Raw genomic sequence first — 17,452 nt, 5'->3', positions numbered from 1 at the left:
TAGGCCTTCACCACACTATGATTTGTGCCCATGGGTTTTGCGTAAATGCATATAACTTAGTTGGTTAATCTCTTCCCACCCACCACTATCCCCATCTTCCTTTATAATTTTTGAAGGCACATGCATTATATGCTATGTAATGAATATATGAATGCACTGTGACAGACCCTGAAAACACAGAGATAGAGGATGATCATCGCTTTCCATGAGTTTTAAGTCTAGAGACCTGTAAATAGGTAAGATAAAGATATAAGTACCACCTAAGTTGTATGGATACTACAAAACCCAGTGGAGGGAATGTTGACCTCTACATCAAGCTATTAGAAAAAGCTTCCCCAAGGAGGTAGAGATGATTTTGAAATTTGGCACATAATGATACCCAAACTAGGATCCTTCATGGCACCTTCCAATAAAATATTTTCAAATTTCCAGAGCCTCAATAGTACTTGGTTTTGAAATACAAACAGAGCAGCTTTGGCCTTTACACATGATCATTTCCCTCCATTCAAGCAGCTTTCTGGGTTGACAGTAGGTAAGGGCTTTGGATACTGTGAGCTGGTTTTAGCTGCTGTGGATTTTGATGAAATAGAATTTATCCTTCTCTATACACCCTTAATCTTTGGTTACATGAGTATTGCATTTGTGCTATCCCTGCACCTGATGGTATCAAATATTATTTCTCACTCTTGTCCAAATACAGTCAGTTCCTCTTCCCAGGCACCCAGACCTTGTTGGCAATGGTTCTCAACTTGTAGTTCTCAAGCCAGCAGCATTAGCATTGCCTAGATCCTTATTAGAAATATTAATTCTTCTACTGAATCAGAAGCTCTTGGGGTGGGGTCTTGAAGTCTGTGATTAAATAAGTATACCATGTGATTTCACTGCATGCTAAAGTTTGGAAACTAATGCTAGACGAAAGTCCTTACTGACTTAACCTTTCCCTAAGCACCCAGGTTTGTCAGAGCTGTGAATTGGTCAAAGGATGTTTTCTGGCTCTATTTTAATTAAGGAGTTCAGATAATAATTATGAGAGTAGGAATGAGAAGACTGTAAACTGTAAATCAGAAGTGGTAGGGCACAGGCATTTCACAGCTTATGATTGAGAGAGCAATTAAACAAATGAAGAAATATGTTATGGTGGCCAAACCCAGATATCTGTACCTGAAAGCGGTATAAGCCTGTTTCTTTACGTTTACCCAAATCTATGCACATTCTACACAAAATATAGCACACCCATTAGCAATGTTGGCATCAATTGGGAACTTCAAGAACTAAAAAAGTCTTGGAGCTCTATCATTGAATGGGAACTACTTTTGAACAAAATGCCCAGGTGACCAATATTCATATAAAGTTGTGAGAAGTACTGGTCTCAATCTCTTGCATATAGTGTACGTTGCTTAATTTTGAATCAATGAAAAATTGACTGGAAGCTACCATAAGTCATTTACCCTTCAGGCATTAGGCAGAAAACACTTATCTAGCACCCACTGACTGCCAATCCTGATTTAAGCAGGTTACATATGTTGATACATGTAAGCCTTACCACAACCCTATGAAGTAGAAAATATTACTATCCACATTTTACACAGGGAGGTTAAGTCTCTTGTACAAGACCATTCAATTAATAAGGGATAGAATTAGCATCTGAATTTCACCAAATGTGGCTCCTGATCCTGTATTTCTAAAGCTCTCTCCCCTGATTCTCAAATGAACAGAGAGTGACAATGCACTTGATTAGATCCAGGACTTGTATTGGTTTTATAGACTCTCGTAACCAGATTTATGGAAAATGTGGCAGGTTGTGAATCCAATTGGAACATTTATTCCGCAGTCCTCATGTCTTCATTAGAGAAACATTTCTGGCACCTCAGGCCCTCTAAGTTGCCTAATAGGTGAATCTTGGATACAGAGCTCATCCCAATAAGGATTAGCTGCTTCTGGCTTCTCTTGGGATCTCACACTCTCTCTAGGGAAATCTTATCTCTTTCAAATAAACCCAGAGAAAAAGGTCTACCTCTGTTTTGTGAGGCCTATGGTTTTCTAGACTGACTTAGTACAGAGGGTTAAATTCTGAAATTTTAGGAAATCCATGGTTTCTGAACATCTGAGCTGTCTGTGTCCTCCATTCCACCCATTATACCCAGTAGCAAATAAATTTTGGTCTATATCTTTCATCTGTGATATCCAATGGCTCAATGTGTTCTAGAATCAAGCAGAGATTCTGTTTCAACCTTAAAACCATTAAGGTATATATACACCAATGGAAGCAAGGCAGCCCTTTTAGAATTTTCATAACAATATTATCCAGTCACGATAGCAGCCATAGCGAAATGTAATTAAATTGTTAGCATATAACAAGGAACCCAGACTTTTGTGATTTTCTATAACCTCTTTAGTCTACCTTGTCTATTTGGAAAAGCCCTGCTCCCTTTGAGGTAAGGTAACCCCTCCTGAGGGCTCCTTTATCATGAATCTGTCCTGTCATGGACCACTGTGTGCTCTTCCTCCATTCCCTTGACGAAACTTATTGATACCTGCATTATAATAGTCATCCCCAGGCCGAGACGTCTTAAGGATAGGGATCCAGTCTTACTCTTTGATACTATCTAGCACAGTTATGGCTGGGCACAAAGTTACCAGGTAATACCTGTTCATACAAAGAATAACTTGGACTTGCAAGGTGAACATACTTTGAAATTAAATGTGGATTAGTGCAATCTTTGCTCACAGAAAAAAAATATATCATAGAGATTCATGAAAGAGTTGGTTAAAAGCTCAACACCAAATTGAAATATAATTGTGTAATTTAGATTACATACAGAAATTATGGTAATTTACAGCCTAGAATTTTGGAAGAGTATCAGGCTGAAAAATGTGAGGCCTTTGGCCCAATAAGCACACGTATAGCAGAGAATATATGGTCACAGTAACTGCTCCATCTAGCCTTGCACTGCCACTTAGTGTAGCTCTTTAGGGAAATTGATGAAATGTCCAGGTAAGGCTTGCCCTACAAGTGGCTCTGTGGGGAAGTGCACCAGTGAAACACTTGGAAAAAAGTGTTACCACTCATGAGAATTTAGAATATTTTTATAGCTCCCAATCCTCTTGATACGGTTTGCCTAAACTTGCACAGTCAGTGAAGGAAAGGTTAAGCCAATCCCTATCTGAATTATCACAAATTTCAAATTGGCAGGGTCCAGATTAATGAGATTTTTTTTTACCCTCCTGCATTCCATTTCAATTCACCCAGATAAAATGCGCTGTGGAACATTTGGAGACGGTCCAGAAGACAGCAACTAAAATGATTAAAGGTTTGACTAATATTCCCTCTGAGGAAAGACTAAAGGAGCTGAGTTTATTTAGCCTAGAGAAAAGAAGGCTGAATAATGAATTAATAATAGTTCCCAAGTATATAAAGAAGTGTGGGAGTGACAAGAAGCAGATTCCCTTACTTCTAATGAGTCGAGAACAAGAAAGGGACTTGGAAACATACAAGAGAGGACTGTACGTTCTACTTAGAAATCCTGGCTGGCGATACAACACACAACACTAGAACCTTTAGGGGCTGCTTCAATGGATGTTTTATGAAAACCCTAAACATCTACCTTCTTCCATGCATTCATGCCAAGTCTTGCCTGCATGCAGATGGATTACACTAAATGCCCTCTCGGTGTCCCTTCTAACCTGGTGATTCGCTTGATGAAAGGTCATCAGGTTGAATTGATTAGAAAGTTAAAATTGCATTCCTGGTTCAATGAATTTGAACTGCAAGAGAGAACCTTTCAAATGAGTGGTCAGTTTGAATTTCACCCTGTTGGCAGTGACCCAAAATTATACCACAGTGCAGCCGGGACAGACTGCTCTATCTGAAGTAATAACAATGTTGGCATCACACTGACAGTGTCCTATCTTGCCTTTGGAAAAATAAATGTTTCAGGATTGCATAAATGGCCACACTGCAGCATCTTTCAGATTTGCCTCAGTTGCTAAGGTGGAGAAACCTCTACAGCAGAGCATTGTGGTGCCAGAGAAAACAGGACTCTCTAGGCTTTCACCTCCAAGCACTAGGACTCTAGAGGCTCCAAAACAAAGATGATAAGATCAAAATAGGGATTCCTAGAACATGAGTGCCTAGAAATAAATGCGAGTGACTTGTAGTCTCCATACTATTATCTGAAAGGCAGGGCAGTCACACTTTAGGGACCCTGAAGAGCTGCTCTTGTAAATGTTAACAGTGAAAGTCTTCCTGAGAAATTCAAGAACTCCCCCAGAGCAGAAATCAAGGTGACCTTCTCCACTCCTTTCTTGCTCTCCACAACTCCCTCCCAAATCCATATCCCATTACTTACCTCTGCTTCTTTGTTCTGTAATGGCTCCCACATATACTAGTAGCTCTTTGCATTCTCACTGCTACTCTCTGAGCCATCTTCTTTTAAAGTATCAACTGGACCCTTGAACTAGCCTTCTTTCTAGTTTCCCTGCCTTTTCCAGCCCTTAAATCACTCTATACACAGTAGCCAGAATTTATGAATTTGAGATTTATTCATATTCCTCACCTGCTTAAAGTTCCTCACCAGACCTTCCCGAGTTCCAAAATAACATGCAGATTCCATTTCCCTAAGGCATGAAAGACTTTCATAGTCTTCCTGATGCCCACTTCTTTAGCCATCCACATATCTCCTATCCAAAAATCTCCCTTTGATTTGCTGTGACTAAATGGTTTTTCATTCCTTCACCGAAGGATGGTTTTTCAAACCTGTATGCCTTGACTCATATTACTCCATCTGTCTAAAATGCCTCTCGATTTCCCACTCGCACTCCCTGCTGTATACTTCACATAGATAATTTATTTTCATATTTCAGTTAAAATGTCACTTCGAACCAGAAGGCTTTCTCAATCCCCCAGGGATATTCCAGTGCTAATGCTTCTATGTGCTCTTGATGTAGACCAACCATAGAGGTCGTTTCTGGTTTCTGTCTGCTCAGAATCCATGCCCTCTTTACCTGATTTTCCTTGCCCCTGCAATGTGCATTCTTGGGTGGTTTGCCACCTAGGATGCCCTGTTTTCCTCTTCAACAACTGGTAAGTTGAGATAAAGCGAGGCCAAATGAACTTACTCTCTTGGAAACTGAGATCTTGAGTGAAGAAGCACAGGATGGAGAACTGTTAGTGCTGATTAGCACCAGCCTGGCGGCCCTACAAAACCACTGATTGGTCCCTGACTTTTATCTTGAAGCCACTCTGGCTCCTGTGCATTGGAAGCCTTAGTTACTGATTTCCCTTTGGTACTGTGAGCAACTCCATAGCATTCAAATAAGTTTCTTTTTGAATCAAATGAGCTGGAGTTGATTTCTCTAACACATACAACTCTTCTAAGACTTATCTTTTATTTGTCTGGCTCACATTATAGGCTTTCTTCTCTTTGAGGGCAGAAAGCAGGCATGAAACATCATTTTATGCTCACCGTGCAATATATGCCTGCCTCATAATAAGTGCTCATGAGTAAGTAAATGAATGATTTACCTTATGGAATGAACATGGGCAAGGAGCAGTAATTAATATTAGCCTAGAGAAAGGATGCTAATGTCTCTATTCTGGTTTATTGTATTTGTCAATAACTAGGATACAGATTTAAATAACATGTATATCATATCTGCAACTGGGATTAACAGGGCAGAATAGAACATATATTAAATGACCAAATCATGTCCCAAAAAGATGTAGGAAAGCTGAAAGGATGAACTCCATTTTTTAACATCTCTATTGAGGAATAATTCAAATTCAAAAAAAATGTACCCCTTCAAAATATACAATTCACAGATTTTTAACATAATTACAGAGTTGTAAAACTATCACCAAAATATAATTTCACAACATTTTCATCACTTCAAAACAAACTCATTAGCAATCCCTAATTTCCTATCTGGCTCCATATATTTTCCTTTTCCTGGAAATCTCATATAAATGAAATATATATAGCATTTGTGACTGGCCTCTTTTACTGAGTACAATGTTCTCAAGGTTTATCTATGCTGTAGCTTGTATTTATGCCTTCTATTGCTGAATAGCATTCCATCTTATGAATAACCACATTTTGTATGTCCATTCATCACTTTGTACACATTTGGGTTGTTTCCATTTTTGACAGTTATAAATAATGCTGCTGTGACCATCGGTGTACAAGTTTTTTATGGATATATGTTTTCCTTTCTACTCACTGTATACTTGAAGTGGAATTGCTGGTTCATATGGTAACTCTATGTTTAACTTTCTGAAAAAAAACTAGCAATCTGTTTTTCAAAGCAGCTGTGCTATTTTACATTCCCACCAACAATGTATACGTGTTCCAGTTTCTTCATAGTCTTGCCAGCACATGTAATTGTCTGTCTTTTTAGTGGAACCAAGCTTGGATGTTTGAAGTGGTATACCATTATGGTTTTTTATTTGCATTTCCCTATGACTAATGTTGAATATATTTTCCTGTGCTTATTGGTCATTTGTATGTTTGGTTTTATTGTTTGTTTAAAATTTGGAAATACCTATTCAAATATTTCCCATTTTTAAATGGGGTTGTCTTAAGGGGGCATGATTGACTTTTATAAATTGATATTGTACCAGATAACTTGAAAGACTACTCAGGTAAGTCTACTATTTTAGAAATATGTTGAATTTCCTATGCAGATTGTCTTTCCTGAATCTTAAATTATATTTGTACTTTTATAATTTTTACATTTTGTGTTTTTTCCAATAGCATCAGTCAGGAAATCCAGTACTATCCTAATAAAGAGGGAATATGCTAATTGACCCTCATGCCATTGCAAAGATGGCATCACCCACAGCCAATAAGGAGGGAATATGCTAATTGACTGCCACACCCTCAAATATGGTGGTGCCCACAGCCACAAGATGGTGGCTCCTAGTCCCCTCAGCACCATGGGGGTGGCAGGCATGCGGCAAGGCCAGGCCCGCCCCCAGGCAGGCCTGGCCACTCCTCACACCTGCCTCTGGAGTCCCCCAGTCCCCTCACCCCCCCCCCCCCCCCCCAGCTGCCCAGGGCCAGCCCGAGGCACAGGCAAGCCTCTAATGGTGGCTGCCCAGCCGCCCAGGGCTGCCCGAGGCTCAGGTAACCAGAGCCAGGCAAGGCTTAGGCTGCCAGCAGTGGCAGCAGCAGAGGTGTAATGGGGGCATTGCCTTCCCCTGATCACCAGGTCGCCTCCCACCCCTGAGGGCTCCTGTACTGTGGAAAGGGCAAGCCGGGCTGAGGGACCCCCCCTCTAGTGCATAAATTTTCATGCACTGGGCCTCTAGTGTTAAATAATAGGCATTATAGAAGGCATTATGAACTTATTTATAAACCTGAAGGTATGTGGCTCAAGGTTTTCCGTTAAATAAGAAGTTGTAGGTATTAACTATATGGCCTTTGTTAAGCTAGGGACTTTTCATTCTACAAGTGATTTTCTGGTTTATGTCAAAAATAGATATTGAAATTTAGTAAATGAATTTTTGTACCTATTAATATAGTTGTATGATTAGTCCTTTATGTGGCGAAAGATAAAAATGGATCTATAAATGCCTGATTTTGTATTCTACTGATCCAATTTAGAAATCAATATACAAGTCTCATAAAAACTTAGATGTCTTTCTCTCTTTCCTTAGTTTTCTGAAAGTCTTTTCTAAGATAGAAACAATCTATACCTTGGAATTGTGGGAGAACTCAGCTATAGAGCTATTTGGGCTTCAGGCATCTTTGGAGGGAAGCCTGAAATTATTATTTCAATTTCTCTAATTGTTTTTGGTTATTCAGATTTTTATTCTCCTTGCTTCAATTCTGTCTTTCATATTATATGCACATTTCTCTCTTCTTTCTAGGTTTTCAAATGTGTTCTTATATAGCTTTATAATAACTTTCTATTATTTTTAAAGCTTTTGTATATATATATATATATATATATATATATACATATATATATACACACATATATATATATATAATCTTTTTCATTTTATATTTTGTTGATTTGTATGTTCCTTTTATCCTTTCCCCCCCCTAAATCCCTAAATCACTCTTCACTCTTGCCAGAGATCCTTTCATTGAAAAAACGTATTTTTTTGTAATATTCTCTCTATATTGTTGAGGTTTATTTATTCGTTCATTTATTAAGTACTTATGAAGTACTGGAATGTGTTAGGCATTGGTATAGGCACTCTGATATTAGCAGTGAATAAATCAGACTAAAAGCCCTGCGGTCAGCGTGGTGACCTGTCCAGGCTAGTTTTAGATCCAGCCCAGTTCATGATGGGCCCTCCTCTTGCTTCATTTGCTTCCTTCTTGTTTGTTTAATTCAACTTTTTACATTGAATCCTTATTAATTTCCCTCTAAGAAATGCATGTAAATTGTCAAGTGCTAAGTATGGTATGATTTAATTTCCTTTACAATTTCTTCTTCATTTACATTTTATTTTTAGTCTCTAATTAATTATGCCTTATTTATTCACTAATTATTAATAGCTATATCTTCCCATACAGAGTCTTTGTTTCTTTAGACATTAAACTTGATTCATTTTTTTACTAATGATTATTTTTATTAATGATAATTAACTCATCACTAATATTCATGTGTATATATGAAAACACTATATATTTACTATATATTTTATCTTCTAGGTTTTCTCTTTTGTCTGAAAGCTTTCTACAAAAATATTAACAAATAGGAATAGGGTTATGTGGGGAAAACCTTATGAGGAGTGATAATAGCTTCAATTGTTATGTATATTTAAACAATTTCTTCACTTATTAAACATTTTAAGTTTGGTGTTTTATTAACACTTTGAAAATATTAAGATTACCCCACTATTTTTCCTTGTATTGCTAATAAGAATATTAATGTTCAATGGTTTTTTATCTAGTAAATTTTAGTATATTTGTAGCTTTTTATTCTTTTTTTAATATATTTCTTTATTGACTTCAGAGAGGAAGGGAGAAGGAGAGATAGAAACATCAGTGATGAGAGAGAATCATTGATTGGCTGCCTCCTGCAACCCCCCACTGGGGAATGAGCCCGCAACCCAGGCAGGTGCCCTTGGCCAGAATCGAACCCAGGACCCTTCAGTCCGCAGGCTGACACTCTATCCACTGAGCCAAGCCAGCCAGAGCTAGCTTTTTTTTTTTTTTTATTGATTTTTTACAGAGAGGAAGGGAGAGAGATAGAGAGTCAGAAACATCGATGAGAGAGAAACATCGATCAGCCACCTCCTGCACATCTCCCACTGGGGATGTGCCGGCAACCCAGGTACATGCCCTTGACCGGAATCGAACCCGGGACCCTTCAGTCCGTAGGCCGACGCTCTATCCACTGAGCCAAACCGGTTTCGGCCAGAGCTAGCTTTTTATTCTTGATGTGCACCGTAAGTTGTCTACATGTAAGGTTCTCATCTATTTGGCTCTATAAGTACTTCCAAATTGAGGTCTTAGCCCTTAACTGTTGTAAATTTTCAGCCTCATTTCTTAAAAATGTTTACTTTTCCATTTATTGTATTTCTTACTTTTAATAAATCCTGTAAATAAGTTAAAACTGCTAATTTTATTCTCCATATTCTCCAACACAATATTTTTTCATTTCTCTATTGTTTTATGTTGCCTTATGATAATATCTCAAAACTCTATATTCTAGCTCAGAAATTTTTTTGAAGAGATACATTTTCCTATTTATTCTTTGTATTAAATTTTAACCTAAATTTATATTTTTAATTTCTTGTATGTGGATGACATGGGGTTCTCCTTGCCTGGTCTACCTTTTTCTCCTTCCATCAGTTACAACTACTTTCTCCTTGAGATTGTTCACATTTTTAAAGTAGCTTTTGTGCATTTAAATGCTTCTTTTTCTCCTATGTGGTATCACCAGGGTGTGCCTCAGGGGAAGGAGACATAGTATACTAATTCACAATCTTGTCAGGAGGTTAAAATCAAGATTGTTCCCTTATGCCCAGAGTAGAAAGCAGGAGGGGGCTGGGAATTGAGGTGTGAGTTCTGGAAAGTTATCCCCCTGTCCAGGCTGGGTCTCTTCCAAGGATGTCCCAACCATCAAGTCCACCTGGGACCTGCCAGTACATTGATACCTCTAAAGAAGATTGAAGACCTGGGGAGAGTGACATAAAAATCAAGAAACAGGGAAATGAATTCCAACAGCAAATAACATTTTGACTGAGAAACTATTATCACCTTCCAGGGATCGATATTCTTATTTTATACCTACAAAGGCAGTGATTGAAAGATAAAAAGAAAATATTCTTAGCTCTCACCTAGGCAGTCACCCTGGAGGATTTCAGGAGGCATGCACATTGATCCTCAGTAACTGGAAGCCTTCAGCATTTGAGCTCTTTCTTCTTTCTTCTACTTGCCCTTATTTGTGTGTGTGTGCGCACGCGCTGCACACACACACACACACACATACACACACACAAATGCACAACACCTCTTTATTTCTTCCTGAATTCCACATTACTTGAAAACTGAGTACCCAAGAACAGGTTGTTTCTATAGATTTTGCATTTTCTCCTACGTTTTCTGCCAACTACTGTAGAGAACACCTCAGCATGTGTACCAGAGAAATATATGGTAAATATACTTACTTTATAATAACAAAATATTTCATAATAGTATAGCATTAACATATAGCCCTATCTACACTAATAAAAGAGAAACATGGTAATTGGCGTACGACCACTACCCTTCCCATTGGCTAATCAGCGTATCCTTATGCAAATTAACTGTCAGCCAAGATGGCGGCCTGCAGCCATGCACTGAAGCGAGCAGGGAGGCTTGCTTCCTCCAGGAACTGCAGACTCCAACGTTCCCCGCCTCACTTGCCGGCCTCTCAACTGCAACTCTAAGCAACTATTACTATGTTGCAAATAAGAAGATAAACAAAACCGGCTTTCAGTCAGCCCCGGACTGCAACATTGTATTGATGTTTTCAGCAGCGAGGCCTCAGAGCTAAAGCTGGCCCAGAATAAAAAAAAAAAAAAGAAAGAAAACAAGGAGTGGTTGGGAGCTTTTAGTCAACTGCCAGCGGGAAAACAGCCCTCAGCCCCTCAGCCAGCCTGGCCAGGCACCCTAGTGGGGACCCCCACCCTGATCCAGAACACCCTTCAGGGCAAACCAGCCGGCCCCTACCCATGCACCAGGCCTTTATCCTATGTAGTAAAAGGGTAATATGCCTCCCAGCACCTGGATCAGCGGAGCAGCGAGGCTCCCGGCACCGGGATTAGCATGACAGGGGGCAGCACCCAAACCTCCTGATCAGCCCTGCTCTGTGCCTGATAGGGGGGAGCTCCCCAATCCCCTGATTGCCTTGCGGCTCTGTGTGTGACAGGGTGCGGCGCACCAACCCCCTGATCGGCCCTGCTCTGTGTGTGACAGGGTGCGGTGCCCCAACCCCCTCCCCCCACGGGCCCTGCTCTGTGTGTGACAGGGTAGAGCCATAACCTCCCCATTGGCTCTGTCCTGAGTGTGACAGGGTGCAGCGCCCCAAACCCCTGATCCGCCCTGCTCTGTGCGTGACAGGGGGGAGCTCCTGAACCCCCTGATGGGCCCTGCTCTGTGAGTGACAGGGGGGAGCTCCTCAACCCCCTGATGGGCCCTGCTCTGTGAGTGACAGGGGGCAGCGCCCCAACCCCCTGATCTGCCCTGCTCTGGGAGTGACAGGGGGTGGCGCTGCAACCTCCCCATCGACCCTGCCTTGAGTGTAATAGGGGGCGGTGCCCCAACCCCCCAATCAGTCTACCCTGAAAGTGACTGAGGGTGGCATTGCAACCTCCCGATCCGCCCTGCTCTGTGCATGACGGGGTGGCGCCCCAACTCCACAATCGGCCCTGCTCTGAGCCTGACCAGGGGCTGCACTTAGGGATTGGGCCTGCCCTCTGCCACCCGGGAGCAGGCCTAAGCCAGCAGGTCGTTACCTCCCGAGGGGTCCCAGACTGTGAGAGGGCACAGGCCGGGCTAGGGGACCCCCCCCCCCCCGAGTGCACAAATTTTTGTGCACCGGGCCTCTAGTACTATAATAAATTATATATTACACACTAGGGTATATAATAGACTACTATATTATTTACTATAATAATAACAACAACAATCTTATATAATAAGAGGATAATATGCAAATTGACCAAACAAAGGAATGACCAATTGCTATGACACACACTGACCACCAGGGGCCAGACACTCAACGCAGGAGCTGCCCCCTGGTGGTCAGTGAGCTCCCACAGGCAGGGAGTAGGTCTGAGCCATCAGTCGGACATCCCCTGAGGGCTCCCAGAATGCTAAAAAGCACAGGCCAGGCTGAGGGACCCATCCCACTCCCCCAGTGTACGAATGTCATGCATGGGGCCAATAATAATAATAATAATAATAATAATATTTTCTGATTTTGTACTCTATAACATAGTAAAATCTAAGGGCACCTGTTTTTCTTCTAATGAGTTTTCTAGGGGTCTTTCAGTAACTATATATGTAAATTATAGACAAATATGGTATCAAATTCCCAGTAGTTTTCCTCTGTTAAAGACTTTTTGTTGAAAATTGCCAGTCCTGTGTATTCAAAGTACAAGCCAAGCACTTTTTACGTTTTTTGAGGACTGTGGGGGGTACCTGGGGAGAGAAAATAAGCAGAGCCAACCATCAAGCTAGCAGTTACCAGGCAGTTTTTATTGTGCTTGGACAAAATGATGCACCCTTTCCTTCATGTGTTCCTTGGGCAGAGAAAAGGCAAAAAGCTACATGGGATGTGAGGCCAAGGGGAGCCCGCTGTGCTGGATGCAGGCTACTATTGTGTGGCCTGCGTACGAGCTATAAACATCATTTCATTCTGCCTTCCCAACTGCACTATCAGATGTATGTCATTATCAACCTTCTTTCAGATGATGAGCCTGAGGATGAGATTCAGCATCATCCACATTTCACAGAAACAACTAGGAGAGAAGATCTTCCCAGAAGCATGTCTGGACCCAAAGTCGTTCTCAGTCCACTATTCCACAGTACAGAAAAGAGGATTCTGGCCCCAGAGCAGAGCTTGCTACCCAGGGCTTGCTATTTTTTTCTTTTTATTGAATTTATTGGGTGAGACTGGTTAACAAAATTATACAGGTTTCACGTGCTCAATTCCACAACACATCATTTGTACACTGCATTGTATGTTCACCACCCCAAATCCGTCCTCCTTCCATCACCATTTATCCTCCCTATACCATATCCTCTACCTCCCCCAACCTGCTCTCCCCATGACAATCACTACACTGTTGTCCCTGTCAAAGAGATTTCTCTTTCTTTTTTCTTTTTTGCTCAATCCTTTCACCCTGCCACCCAGCCCATCAATTCCCCTCAACACCCCCCCAAACACACACACACACACACACACACACACACACACACACGGCTGTCAGCCTGCTCTCTATCTATGATTCTTTCTCTATTTTGCTTGTTAGTAGCTTGCTCCTGATTAAATACGAAGTTAGCCAAAGGTTAACTGTGACACCTCCCACATATAATATTACTGTTGTGGGCTTTATCTTCCTCCTGTAGTACCAAGGCCCCCACTATTTAGATATCCAGTGCTCTTAGTTTACCTGAGATTCCTACAAGAGCACCATCTCTGATAAACTATTAACCAAGAAATTGTTCTTTGTTGTTTTGTTTGTTTATTGATTTCTTTTGCCTTACCCACAGAACCATTAATAAATAATACATTGGTTCTTTAATAGTTGCTATTGTTTAGTTCAAAGGAATCAATCTCTAAATGTAGAATTTTATTCTCTTGAACCCAAGCACAAACCATGTAAACATTAAATTTACTGTCATCAAAATGAAGTGAAATCTATACCCTAGCCTGGGGTTGCTCAGTGGTTAGAGTATTAGCCCATGGACCAAAAGGTCTCAGGTTCAATTCCTGGTCAAGGGCATGTACCTCAGTTGCAGGCTTGATCCCTGGCCAGGGTCCAGGTACATGTGGGAGGCAATCAATCAATGTGTCTCTCTCACATTGATGCTTCTCTCTCTCTCCCTACTTCCTCCCTCCCCTCTATTCTCTTTAAAAATCAGTGGAAAATATCTTCAGGTAAGGATTTAAAAAAAATGGCCCTAGGTTGTTTAGTTCAGTGGATGGAGTGTCAACCTGCAAACTAACTGGTCCTAGGTTTGATTCTGGTCAAGGGCATGTACCTCAATTGCAGGCTCAATCCCCAGCCCAGGTTGGGGCAGGTATGGGAGGCAACCAATCCATGTATGTCTTTCATATTGATGTTTCTCTTTCTCTGTCTCTCCCCCTCCATTTCACTCTCTCTAAACATCAATGGAAAATATCCTTGGGTGAAAATTAACCAAAAAAAGAGAAGTGAAATCTAGCCAATTATTAATGCCCCATGGTCCACTTTGCATCAGAAATCTTAGTATCTGAAAACACAAGAGGAAACAAGTCTGGTGGTCTTTAAACACATTTCCTTGAGACAATCAAGGTAGAAATAAAGAAATCTCACAATTTGGTGTGTGGATGTTTATCTTGCTAGATACTGTCAGTGGTTTTCTGTAGCTGCTTATTGAGCTGGCTAATGTTTAATTTGAGTAACCTTGTGGAAAGACCTGTTTAAGTGGCCCTATCAAACAATAGCAGCAAGAATAGAGATAAGAAGAAAGTATAAAAAGATTATTAAAGAAATGCTGGGGGTGGAATTTATCTCTCCAAACAAATCAGGGTGTCTGGGCTTAATAGAAAAATCCTATAATAGGTAGACAGATAGGAAACTGTAATTTTCCAGAACTTAGTATCATGTGAATGCTTTTGCTCGACTTTGGTGGCAGAGAATTGGGGAGGGGAGACTGTGACTTTCAGGTCATTATTTTTATAATACATTCCCTAAGTTCTTGACATTCTAAATACTTGAAAAAAGTTTAAACACAGCAATAACAAACAAACAAGCCAACAAGGAATGAAAGTGGAAGGGAAAGGCAGAGATTTAAGAATGCCTTCCCTAACTCTCCATCCATAATTTCACTATATAGGCAAGAAATCTCTTTTGATCTCTTTTGCAATCCTAACATATCTCGTAGCAACATTTGGATAAGTTTTGGCCTGTTACATCAGAGTTGTTTTACTAAGCAGCCAGTGTATAAAAGAGAGATAGAGAGCAGAGAAACTAATTACTAAACAGAGGCTGAGTTTGTCTTTCAATGTCTCCCTTCCCTGGCTAGACAAAGGAAAATTTCCACCATGTGTTCCTTGCATTTCTTTATCATAGAAGAGAATTAATAATGTACAAGTATTGACTTTTTATTTGTGCAGTTGTTGAAGCAAAGGGGTTTAAGTAAAGAATCCAATATTTTATTTGATCAATCAGCTTGTATTTGTTAAGGACTTAATAAGTAACCACCTCTGTGGGGATTTGGAGAAAGGCTATCAGAAGTGAGGTGACTTTCCTTCAGGTGCTTACAGAAGAGGTGGGCTGACAAGAAATACACCATAAGAATGCTACAGCTTTGACTAGTTTCATTTCTTCTCTGTGTTAACTAGCAGTACAAAACTACTGGAATTTTCTATATAAATAAAGGGCTAGGACAAAAGTTTGAAGTGCTAACCATGCATCACAATAATCTGTGTAGTTCTAAAAATTCTGATGGACTAACTCCACTCTAGATGAAATAAGTCGTAATCTCCCTGGGTATGTATTAGGGACTGAAAGTTTGTGTATTCCCCAAATTCACATATTGAAACCCTAATCCCAAGGAACAACAAAGATTACCAGCAAACCGCTGGGAGACGTGGAAGAGATTCTCCCTCACAATCTTCAGAAAGAAACAACCCTCCGGACACCTTGATTTCAGACGCTAGCCTTCAGAACTGAGAGACAATAATTTGTTCAGTTCTTTAAGCCACCCAGTTTGTGGTATTTTGTTAATGGCAGCCTGACCAGATTAATACAGGTCATCTGATAGATAATGCATTTAGGATTTCCGAGAACCAAGATCTTGAGGAAAGATTGCTTGTTTGTTTGTTTGTATGTTTGTCTAGGAGGGTTTTTATTTTATTTTAAATTTTTAGAATTTGCCACTTAAAAGTCAAAGTCCTATAACACTTAGACCAGTTCACAACATTTAGTGTATATCAGAATGTCAAAGTGTTTGCTAACACACAGATTGATCCACCCTAGGAGTTTCTCAACCTGGGATAAGCCCTAAGAATTTGCATTTCTAATAAGCAGTTAGATGCTGTTAATGATGCTAATTTTGGAACAAAGAAGAATATTGGCTAGCAAAGGACCACTTTTAATAATCAAAAGAAGATGAAATTTGGAACAGCTAGTAAAGGAAAGAATTAAGAAGTAAACACAGAAGTTATGCCAACTGAGGTAAAGGGTTGGCACTAAAACTACATAAAACAAGACAATTTAAGCAGTGGTTTTCTAAAGAGGGTAAAAATAAGTCTTCAGGAATATCAGAGATTTAGTAGTTCAGATAGTTTCATACACGGGGCTATGTGTTCCAAAACATACTCAAAATTCTGGGATAGCTAAATTACTAGATACAGGGTTATAAGGGTCAGCAATAAGAAAATTTAAGGCAGAGTGAAAAAGTAAGTAAAATGTATAAAGCTCTGCAAGAGGAAAATATAGCACACATTCCAGTTGGGAGGTGAGAGTGGCTAGAATTTGGGTGTGGTGGCAGCTCACCTCTGTAACCTTAGAAGTGAGAGATCACTTAATAGAGGTGGGTCTGTAGATTACAGACTGGGTGGGCACTCTATAAGGTATTAGTTAAATGATTTAACTCAGATTGGTTATTTTACAGGTAAAAGAAACCTCTTACTTTCTGCCAGTTCGTCCACATTTGCACTAAGCACAGGGCTTTCCTGGTGAACTTAATGCTATATTCCGAGTCCAAGCTCTAGCCAGTGTTAGCCAGGCCAACAATGCAGTCCCCCCTTTTTATAGAAACCATCTTAGGGCAGATTCTCCAGAAGTAGACCCTAAGATCCAGGTGAAAATGATTTATTAAGGAAATGCTCCTAGGATAAACTGTCAAGAAGTGGAGGAAGAATAAGGAAGGAGAAGCCAAAATAGAGTACTCATCTAATCCTGATGCTGGAGGAAAACTCTGCAGTTTCAATTACATCTTAGGGTTGTCTTGATCTGAAGGAGCCAGGAAAGCTTCCAAGGGTTGTCTTTCAAGAAGACAGCTGCCTGATAGCCATTAGAGGCCAAAACTTACTGAAGCTAAGAGAGGGCTACAAAGAAATGGTAAAAGGAGCTGTCTTCATCTGTTCAGGCTGCCATAACAAATAGGCTGGGTGATTTACACAACAGAAGTTCATTTTCTCATGATTCTGAATGTTGAGAAGTCTAAGATCAAGGTACCATTCAATTTGGTTTCTGGTGATGTCTCTTTCCTTAGGTTGCAGATGACTGGCT

Source organism: Myotis yumanensis, unplaced genomic scaffold, assembly GCF_028538775.1.
Source record: "Myotis yumanensis isolate MYYU_CA2020_CCGP unplaced genomic scaffold, mMyoYum1.0.hap1 SCAF_1, whole genome shotgun sequence".
In the NCBI taxonomy this organism is placed as follows: domain Eukaryota; kingdom Metazoa; phylum Chordata; class Mammalia; order Chiroptera; family Vespertilionidae; genus Myotis; species Myotis yumanensis.
The sequence above is the reverse complement of the archived record's forward strand: the minus strand, read 5'-3'. Positions refer to the sequence as shown.